This window comes from Adiantum capillus-veneris, chromosome 5, assembly GCF_014529385.1.
Source record: "Adiantum capillus-veneris isolate H3 chromosome 5, ASM1452938v2, whole genome shotgun sequence".
Lineage (NCBI taxonomy): Eukaryota > Viridiplantae > Streptophyta > Polypodiopsida > Polypodiales > Pteridaceae > Adiantum > Adiantum capillus-veneris.
This window is the reverse complement of record NC_140935.1, coordinates 3,812,613-3,821,348: the sequence shown is the minus strand read 5'-3', so window position 1 is coordinate 3,821,348 and position 8,736 is coordinate 3,812,613.

Genomic DNA, 8,736 nt, shown 5'->3' with positions numbered 1-8,736 from the left:
CAACCCATCAACCATATTGAATGTTTCATTGGTCTATTTACCTTTGAAAAAAAGTGCAAAGGTAAATATAGACCCAAAATAGTCACCCACAAGACAATATAATCATTAACTCCATCATCCATAGTACGTATTGTTTGCAAAATAAAGATACAAAAATGACAAGCGTGAATTGATGGAAGTAAATAAATGACAATTGTACACAGTAGCAAAATCACTTGATTGTTAATCATTGCAAATGTAATAGTTACAAACCATTGTCATTATTTAAAAAATATACATGGTTTTCAAAAATACATAGTTACATGGTCTCATGATACATAAGCTAGGACAAAAAGAAACTAATGCTATCTAGCTATGGCTAAAAATTGACGTCGTCTAATCAGACGTCTCATCGCGTCCAAGCGACGTATCTGTCGAATTCTGCAAAAAAAACAATAAGATAGCTTTTTGTAAGTATAAACATATAGCGAGCGACGTTTATAAAACAATACAATAAATAGAAAAGAATAAACCCTAATACTAATTATGCCGCCGCGAGAAGTCAGGATGTCTATAAGGGCGTTTAAGCCCTTCCTGCCTGCGTACTCACGCTCGTACGGAGTGGGATCACGTCCTGTAAACGACCACTGTCAAAACATACAAAGAATCCATTATGTTAGAATTTCAAATCCCATAAACCCTAAACTATCGAACATAGATGCGAAAACACTTACAAAATCGGCCTCAAATGATGCCCACGCGCCGCTCCCCAAGTGGTGCGAGCTCCCTGCCTCTACTCGCGCTCTGGCTGCCTCCTTTTGTTGCTTCCACTTGTCGGGATTCTCGTGCGCTTCTTTCTTTGCATGCTTCCAATCTTCTTTGGCCAGCCAATCTGGTCTGTTCCATCCATGCTTGATTTCTTTTTGCACTTCGGAACGCTTATGCTTGCAGTATTCGCGCATTCGAACCTTCATCACATCTTCATTGAAGCGGTCATCCCGTGTTGGAACGGGAAACTCGTCATGAAGCATGCTGATGACTCTGTCTTTTAATTCATTCGGTACTTCACTCTAGGTGTTTAGTAGTGTCTAAACACCTGAGAGCAAAGACCGCGCATGCGCGAAATCACCTTCTTGTCGTCATCATCCAAGATGATGCCGCCGCTGAAGTCGACGGAGTAAGGCAAGCCCTCTTGCCGCTGATGCGTGAACCTGGGTGTCTCGACAGGGGTCTCTAGTGGCGTGTCAACGGGGGTACGGACGCCAGGTGTCTCCACTGGAGTCTGAGCCCCGAAGCGAGGAGTGTCCAGTGGAGTGACTGCTGGACGAGTAGCTAGTGGTGTGTAGCTATGGGGAACGGCACTCAGCCGTGCAAAACCTGTTGTCGAGGGTGATGCCGTGGCTAGTGTCGGGACGGGCAAAGAAGGGGAGGGTAAAGAGCCTCGTCGAACACGAGGCGGTGTCGAAGCATCAAGTAGATAAAGAGAGAGAGAGATAGATAGATAGATTGAATTATCGTCCACGGAGGTCAGATATGACCTATGGGACCAAAAAACAGCGCATACAAAGATTCCTTCTAAATGAAGGGCAGATATCAGTTAAGGACTGAGGGTCCAGTGATGGGTGAACAAAAGAGAAAATGGGATGGGATGAACAAAACTTAAAATCTAAGGGGGGATAGGTGAGAGGGGAGCCATTTTAGGAGTTCGAAACTCCTGAATAATGGATTTACCTCCTCGATAGACTGCCCATTTCCCTGCCGTACGTGTTGCTCGCACCTTTTGTAGTTCTGTCTTCTTCTGCTTGAGTTGGCCGGGGGTAAGATCTTTTGCGAACCAGATTTTAGTGCCCTTGAGAAGCCTTGATTGTTCAAGGAGTTTAATTCGGTTCTCTTTGGTCTTGAAAGTGAGGATCGCATGATTGGTGCGATGCTCGTGTGTGATGGAGTCGATTGTTGGTGTATTCCACTCTATCATGTGGGTTGTTGTCTGGATGCGGGCAGTCGCTTCATGGAACTTGAGCTCTCCCTCCCCTTTCCAGTCACTTGGCAGCCCACCAATGTGAACATTGAGGGCGATCTCCTCTTGCCGTTGTCGCTCGTGTAGCGTGGACACCACACGGTCATCCACCTTATGAATGATGGCTTCTTGCACTTGATTTTTGACTGCTTGTGTAAGGGTAGTCTCCACTTCTTCTTTTGTTTTGGTGAACTTGGTTTGCATCTGTTCCGATTCCTCCATCTAGTGGTTCTCCACTGCAGTTAGCCGGGTCTCGATGGCGATGAGCTTTTGTTTCAGCTCGTCGTTCTCCTTGCGGAGTCTTTCAACTTCGCTTTGAAGATGACTGACGTTGTCCGTTTTGGGGGGTGTTGCCACAACCCCAGCAAAGGTGAGTTTGTTTCGGGTTGAGGCGCGTGTGGCCATGGTTTTACTCGAGGGGTAAAAAACTTGAGTTTACTGTGATTTAAATCGGCAGAGCTTAGAGTGGGCTCGAGGTTACTGTGATTAAGTAGGCAGAGCTTCGGCTTGAGGTTACTATGAAACAGAGCGAGTTGGCTTGATGTCAGAGCTTGAGGTCGACAGCAGAATCGGCTTGAGGTTGATAGGCCGAAACAGAGTCGGCTTGAGGTCGCAGTAGGCCGACACAGCTTGAGGCCAAAACAGAGATCGGCTTGAGTCCGAAATGGATGTCGACTTGAGGTCGGCTTTGTACAGAGTCGGCTTTGAGGTCGGCTGGTACAGAGTCGTGGGCTTTGAGGTCGGTTCGTGCAGAGTCGTCAGAGCTGAGTTGACAGAGAGCTTCGAGCGGTGCTGGTTGAAAAGAGGAGGGGCGGGGCTATGGCTAACGCCCCCCCCAAGGGCAGCCCCTCGCCCACGGGGGAGCTTGGGGGGCTAGGGAGGGAAACGGCTTCGAAGAGATGCTAGGGTTTGACACACAGAGAGAGAGAGAGAGAGAGAGAGAGAGAGAGAGAGAGAGAGAGAGAGAGAGAGAGAGAGAGAGAGAGAGAGAGAGAGAGAGAGAGAGAGAGAGAGAGAGAGAGAGAGAGAGAGAGAGAGAGAGAGAGAGAAGGAGGTGCTCGTCGTCTCTGCTAATGAGAACATACCTAGAGCATACGTACCTGAGTGGACGCTGTTTGCGGCCAATATTGCTCCATACGATCCACATTTCTAAGGTCAACTCTGGCTCCCAAAGTATCTTTCTTGCCGGTCAGATGGTCCCGTAGTAGATTACCCACATTCTTGAATATGTGCATTGGATCGAGCAAGTGATTGAGCATGAGTCAGGGCCAATATGGTAACTCGTACCATAGAGATAGTCTGTTCATCCTTGGGGGCAATCCGTCATCACACATCTCCTTCTGTTCTAACCATGCTTGATAGACATCCTCGGTGGCTCTCTTCCCAAAAAGCCGTCGCGTAACACATGATTCTCTGGAAGATATGCTTGATGACCTTCGTAGATGTTGGGGTATAAAGCCCAATGTGGTCGCCTAGGTAAGTGGGCGGGCCACCAGGTATGTACACATATTCTTTTGTAAAAACCTAATAAGAACTTACTATGCTCTACACATTACAGTAGAGCGAGTTCACCATATCGTCGTGCTCTTCTTCTCGCACTCTCTCGCTCGTCGCACTTCCGCTCGTACTCCTTCAACTGGTATCAGAGCTCAGATCGAGGCTCGGGGCAGCATTTGCAGGTAGCCAGAGTCACTTGCTCAGATTGGAGTGAGATTCGACAGGCGAAGACACGGCTCCAAAGCTTGTGGGACGGCCCGAAGGGCTTGGTGTTCTCAGAATTTCATTCTGAGGTCATCTCGGCCACCGTTCGGCTTCGACAAAGTTCTGCGCAGGCCATTTTTGACTACGTGGTCTTGGCGGGTGCAGATCCGACTCTACAAATTTGGGGTTTTGGCTTACGACTGCAGGTGCTGAGGATATCGGCACTCCCAGAGTGCTGATTTGTGGCTGTCTACACATCGAAGAACGGCTCACAGTTCTTGGAGGAGTGTCACATACGACACGGGCGCATCTACACACAGACTGTAGGCGACATCCACTAGTTCATCAGGTTGATATTGGTTCAGAGGTCAGTTTACAGGGGAAACTCTGCTGAATTTTTCCCAGGAAAGTAAACTACTGTGAAGCGTAGCTATGGCTGGATCACAGGACACTGCTCTTTACAATGTCAAGAAGCTGGATGGAACCAATTTCCCATTGTGGAAGAAGCAGATTTGGCACGTGTTGGTACAAAAGAAGCAGATAAAACCTATAAAGCTCAAGGGGATAAAACCACAAGATATGGACGAAGATGAATGGAGCGAAATGGATGAATTGGCACTTTCTACCATTATGCTGACTTTGGCAGAAAGCGTTTACTTCAATGTAGCAGACGAGATGTCGGCTTATGAAGCATGGACAAAGCTGAGTGATCTTTATGAGAAGAAGAGTGCAGCTTCACAGGTATACTGGCTTAAGAATCTTGTTGACTTGAAGATGAAAGAAGGGACACCTATGTCCAATCATCTGAATATATTAAACACCATCTACAGTCAGTTGTCAGCTCAAGGTGTCAAGTTTGATGAACCTGTTAGAGCTATGTTCATGTTGATCACATTGCCGGAAAGTTGGGACACTTTTCGCACAGCTTTGAGTAATTCTGCACCTCCAGATGGTTTGACCATAGCAGGTGTAGAAGGCAGTCTGCTTATTGAAGAAACCAACATAAAGACAATGGACAAAGGCAAAGGAACAGCCTTAGTTGTCAGGGGAAGGACCAAAGAAAAGTACAAAGGTGGAAAGAGGAATCAGTCTCGTAGCAAGTCTCGCAGTGCTAAAGGCAAGAGTGACATAGAATGCTACCATTGTGGCAAGAAGGGTCACATTAAAAGAGACTGTAGAGAATGGAAAGCAGAAAAAGGCAAAGAGAAAGCTGAAGACCATGGTGAGAAGAACAAGTCCTCAGTGAAGATTCAAGAAATAAATGTGACAAACACTGTTGCAGAGGATGACAGTCTAGTGTCAGGAGACATCTACTTCTTGAAGAATACAATGGACTCAGCTCTTCTTACAACATCTGATGGAAATACACTGAGTGACTTGATTATAGACTCAGGGGCATCACTTCATGTGTCTCCAAACAAGGAGTGTATTACCTCTTATGTGACCACTAAAGATCATGTTCGGCTAGGCAATGGGCAGACATGTGAGATCTTAGGTGTTGGAGATGTTCAATTGAAGTTTCAGAATGGCTCTTCTTTCACGCTGAAAAATGTGAGACATGTTCTCGCTATTACAAAGAGCTTGATCGGCACAGGTTTACTTGATGATGCTGGCTACGTCACCACTTTTGGACAGAACATGTGGAAGATATCCAAGGGTTCTATGACAGTAGCACATGGAGTAAAGTCTGGAGGACTTTACATGATTTATGTATCAAATGTCTCTAAAAATGTAATCAATGTAACCGAGCAGCCGAATGTTTCTTTGTGGCATAGCCGGTTAGGACATATGTCCAAGAAGGGAATCGAAATATTGTCTCGTTCTGGTTATTTTCCTGGATTTTCATTTAATGATTTTGAATTCTGTGAACATTGTCTGTATGGTAAGCAAACACAGCAGCCACATAAGCATAGAAGCAGTAGAAGAGATACACAGTTGGCACTTGTTCATAGTGATTTGTGTGGACCTATGCCTAACCTATCTCTAGGGGGAGCTTCTTACTTTATGACATTTATAGATGATTACTCGAGGAAAGTATGGGTTTACTTTCTCAAGCACAAGGATGAAGCGTTTAGTGTTTTCAAAACGTTTGTGACACTTGTGGAGAATCAGAGTGGAAAGAAGCTTAAATGCTTACGCACTGACAATGGTGGAGAGTATGTTTCACAGGCCTTTCAGGACTTTTGTGAGTCAAAAGGTATAAAACATGAACTTACTGCTCCTTACAATCCTCCTCAAAATGGTTTTACTGAGAGGATGAATAGGACCATACAAGAGAAGGTCAGAAGTATGTTGTCTAATACACAACTGCCAAATGGGTTTTGGGCTGAAGCTGTATCAACAGCTGTTCCTCTTATAAATAGATCTCCTAGCAAGGTTTTGCAGAAGGATTTAGTGGCAGAGATGGTATGGTGAGGCAAGGTGCCCTCATACAAGCATCTCAGACTCTTTGGCTGTGAGGCATATACTCACGTTGCAAAGGAATTTAGGAACAAACTTGAGCCAAAGAGTAGAAAGTGCATCTTTCTAGGCTATGGTAATTCTGGTGAGATGGGGTACAGACTTTGGGATCCCGAATCCAGAAAGGTTATCCGTAGCAATGATGTTCACTTTAATGAAGCCAAATATCATTCCAAACTAGAGAGGGTTGAGGAGATTAGAAGAGTTGTCTTCCAAGAAGATGGACCTGCACGTGCAAGACAAAATGTCAGGGCTCAAGAGGAGCAAGGACAGGATAGAGTGGAACCACAGGTTGAGGCTGAGCCTGAGCCACCTATTGTGCATAGATCTGGACGTATCACGCAACCTCCTGATAGGTTTGTTCCATCTATGAACTATGTCATGTTGACTGATTGCAATGAGCCTTCATGTTACAAGGAAGCAGTGCAAATGAAGGACTGCGGGAATTGGCAATTGGCCATGCAGTCAGAGATGATAGCTCTGCATAATAACCAGACATTGAATCTAGTTAAATTACCACAGGGCAAAAAGGCTCTACCTTGTAAATGGGTTTACAGGTATAAGATCACCGCTCATGATAGTCAGCCAAAGTACATAGCAAGGCTTGTTGCCAAGGGCTTTAAGCAAGAACGAGGCATTGACTTTGATGAGTCTTCTCTCTGGTGGTCAAGATGACTACATTGAGATGCTTTCTTGCATTGGTTGCCATATTAGATTTGGTGTTGCACCAAATGGATGTCAAGACAACGTTCTTGCATGGTGATTTAGATGTGGAAATTTACATGCAGCAGCCAGAAGGGTTTGTTGAGAAAGGAAAGGAAGATTTGGTATGCCAGTTGTTAAAGAGTCTTTATGGCTTAAAACAATGACCGAGGACATGGTACCATAAGTTCCACAAGTTTATGCTTTCTCAAGGCTACAAACGTAGTGAGTTCGATCACTGTCTATATACAAAGAAGGCTAAGGATGGTAGTTGGCTGATCCTTATTTTGTATGTGGATGACATGTTGATTGCTGGCAAGCACTTGGAAGAAATTTCAGCTTTGAAGTCAAAGATGGCAAAATCGTTTGACATGAAAGACATGGGTGAGGCAAGTCATATACTTGGTATGCGCATTGAGAGAGACAGATCAAAGAAGTTGATTTGGTTATCTCAAACAGAGTATATTGACAAGGTTTTGCAACGTTTCAATATGGAGAAGGGAAAGGCATTGAGTGTTTCATTGCCACCATATGTGAAACTTAGCAAACAATATTGTCCTGTGTCTGAGGAAACAAAATGAAATGGATAAGATTCCATATGCGTCTGCAGTGGGTAGTTTGATGTATGCAATGATTGCTACTCGCCCAGACATTGCGTTTGCGGTGGGAGTAGTAAGTCGATACATGTCAAACCCAGGCAAGAAACATTGGGAGGCAGTGAAAGGAATATTGAGATACCTGAAAGCTACAAAGAGTATGCGTATATGCTATGGGAGTCAGGAGCTAAGTGTAAAGGGTTTTACAGACTCAGATTATGCAGGTGACTTAGACAACCGAAGGTCTACGTCAGGGTATGTCTTTACATTGGCTGGTGGAGCAGTATCATGGCGTTCTAGATTACAAGATTGTGTTACTCAGTCTACTACAGAGGCTGAATATGTTGCAGCATTAGAGGCATGCAAAGAATCAATTTGGCTTAATCGACTAGTAGCAGATTTGGGAATCAAAGAAGAGATGCCTGTGTTATATTGTGATAGTCAAAGTGCTATACAATTGGCTCGCAATCCAATTTATCACTCCAAGACAAAGCATGTGGATGTGAAGTATCATTTCATCAGGGAAATGCTCGAGGATAAGAAACTTCAACTTGTCAAAGTTCACACCACAGAAAATCCTGCTGATCTACTTACAAAAGGACTTCCCTCAGAGAGCTTTGCGCATTTTCGCAAGCAGTTAGGTGTAGGGTAGTACATCACTTCTCTACATCTCTTCTATATTAGCTTGTATAGTAGCTTCTCTCACACTTAAAGCACCACATTGGACTTTAAGTGGGAGGTTGTTGGGGTATAAAGCCCAATGTGGTCGCCCAGGTAAGTGGGCGGGCCGCCAGGTATGTACACATATTCTTTTGTAAAAACCTAATAAGAACTCACTATGCTTTACACATTACAGTAGAGCGAGTTCACCATATCGTCGTGCTCTTCTTCTCGCACTCTCTCGTGCGTCGCACTTCCGCTCGTACTCCTTCAATAGATTTGCTTCTTCAGTGAGGGCGCCCTACGTGCATTCAGTCTAGGTCCACATGTGACACATGCTCTGTATCCGCTTGTTTGAAGCCCTGCATGTATACACATGATAATAAATCAACTTGAGAAAAAGCAAGATTTACAGTGTCTGAGTGAGGAGTGTAAATAGATCAACTGAGCATTCTGTTAGTTCGGGATAATCACATTATCAACTAGTAGTATGTGCTCTTTGAGCAATCTACAGAACATAAAAATACGGTACAATTGTGTAAAAATCTATCAAATCATTATACATTTAGAGTTTTATTAAAGTAAACTAATTGTAATAGATCACCTGAAAAGAGCTGCGAC